This window comes from Melospiza melodia, chromosome W (assembly GCF_035770615.1).
Source record: "Melospiza melodia melodia isolate bMelMel2 chromosome W, bMelMel2.pri, whole genome shotgun sequence".
NCBI lineage: Eukaryota > Metazoa > Chordata > Aves > Passeriformes > Passerellidae > Melospiza > Melospiza melodia.
This window is the reverse complement of record NC_086225.1, coordinates 14,949,051-14,951,548: the sequence shown is the minus strand read 5'-3', so window position 1 is coordinate 14,951,548 and position 2,498 is coordinate 14,949,051.

The window sequence follows — 2,498 nt, the reverse complement described above, 5'->3', positions numbered from 1 at the left end:
TAGTTATAACTATTTCTGAGTTTCCAGAATACTGGCTAAACTCTGTGTTGGCTTTAATCTCAACTAGATTTCAAGTTATTTGGACCTTTTATCTGAGAGTCTACTCTCATGTAACTCTGGTGCATCAGGACTGAGTATGTTTCAATAATTAGAATGAAAATATTTTTTTACTTAGTATTTAGTGTTGTGTTTCAAACAAAATGTGTTTGAGTGTGGAACTTGCTATTGGAATACAAAAGTCACTGCCTTCATGTTTCCCTGCTAACTGCCCAAAGTAAATTAAATTTTGATTAATTTTCCATTTAATGATAGCTCAATGGTTATATTCAGATGGATTGTGCTTTGTATTAGATCATTTAGGTGCACAGAATGAAAGTTATCCTAAAGACTTTAGAATAAATAAAGTAGATGAAGAAGAGGGAATTGAAGCACAGAGTTTAAAAGGACCTTGTTTCCCATATAATCTTTTGAACTTCAAAAATGTGTTTTATCATCTACATCAGTAAGTTTTAAATTTCAATATATTATCTTAAAACATGCCCTAAATATTAAACTATGTTACTGGATTCAGAGGTTAGATTACTGTTGTGGTTTAAGACAATTTAAAGAGGTGGGCACTCTAAAATGAGTTACCTCCCCTAATTCCAACCAATCCCTTTCCACCAATAAGGAATGAATACAAGTGGATATAAGTGAAAAAATATCAGTTTGCTAATAAATGGAACAGCAACAGGCAAAAAAATAACAGTAAATAACTGCTCGATTCAAAACTGCTTAATCTCACAAACCCTGTGGGAACAAGGAGAGCCCTGAAATGCCGGCAATACCCTTCCCAAGATGGCGCTTGCCAGAGGCGGCCACATGGCTTGAAAGAGAAAGGGAAGATGACATCACACCCTTCCCTTCCAAGATGGTGCCCTCAGGTGACTGCATGGTCCCAGGAACAAAGGGACAAAACAGCAGAAACCCCTACTGAGAAAGACAGGAGCCTATAGAGCAGTTCTAGCAGCAGATGAAGACTTGCCAGATCATGTGGGGTCGGTGCTGCTGCTCGCTGCTTCCTCCTGCCATTTGCTGGGCTCCCCTGGTGCTGCTGCTGTGCTCTGCACTGTGGATGAGGGGGAGGATAGGAGACCAGTCCATCGGAACCAGCACAGGGTGGCCCGACCCCAGGAACTCACTTGGGTTTTTTTTCGCTGCTGGCAGAGTTTGCAAAGTTTGCTTTGAAACAGTTTCTAATTGTGAAATACAGTCTTTATGAGTGTCTACCATTGCAAACCCAAAACAACCACCTTCGAAGCAGAGCTCCCGCCTTCAGTAAAAGCTGCCATGAAAGAGAGTGTCTGCTTTCGTAGTCGTCTTTCTTGGAGCGGGGGCCAATTGAATTGGACCAGCCTGCTGGAGCAGGGCTGCCCCACTCAATGACAGGCAGGCACCTGTGGAATTCACCTCTAGGCAGTTCAAAACTACTAACTGTAGTCTCTCCAAGACAAAGAAAGAAAAATCGAAAAGAGAACCCAAAAAGGGAAAGCCCTCTGCCTAGGCAAAGACCAAGAAACCAGTGAGGTAGAAGTCACGCCACAAAAGAGCACAAGCTGCCTGCTTGAGCACACTTAAAAAGTGCCCATGTTACCACACACACACACAGCCTCCCCACCATTTTCCCTGCTGCAGGGTCTTAAAGAGACAGTAAAAATATGGGGCACAGATAGATACAGAATGCAAAACCATTTTGGGTTACCCACAACAATTAGAAACAGTCAATAAAAAGTGATAATGGTTTTCTCAGGGAGCAGCAAGGGCAGACTGCTGCTCCATAGGCGCAGGCAAGCCAGGAGCCAAGAGTGACAGCAAGGCAGACAGGGGCACTGACCTCACCAAAAAGGGATTCAGTCCCACAGTATTTGAATAAGGATAGAATAGCAGCTCTGGTTACAGTGAACAGATTCAGTCACAGTCCAGTGATCATCAGAAAAATCTTCAGTGATGAGGCAGGCCCAAGGTTAAGCTAGAAAGTAAAATCATCAAGTTGAAATCAGGTCTAGAGATGACAGTAACCAAGGTCATACAAAGTCCAGTGATCACCAAGCCAAGTCCATGGCAATGAAACAGGCCCAAGATCAAGCCATGAAGTCCAATCTCTGGGTCAGAGTCTAGGCCAGGCACAAGCATGGCTGCAATGTACCTCATGACAGGAGGGAGCTTTTGCAGGAACTCCGGGAAATAAACAGAATCTATTGCCTTTGGAAAAAGGGGCAGGCAACTCAGGAAGTGTTTAAGGATGTTGTTAGGATATGCAGAAAGAAAATTTGAGAGGCAAAGGCTCAGTTAGAACTTAACCTGGCCACTTCTCTAAAGGATAATAAAAATGTTTTTTTAAAATATGTTAATAACAGAAGGATAGCCAAGGAAAACCTCCATTCTTTACTGCATGTGGGAGGGAATATAGTCATCAAAGATAAGGAAAAGGCTGAGGTACTTAATGACTTCTGTGCCTC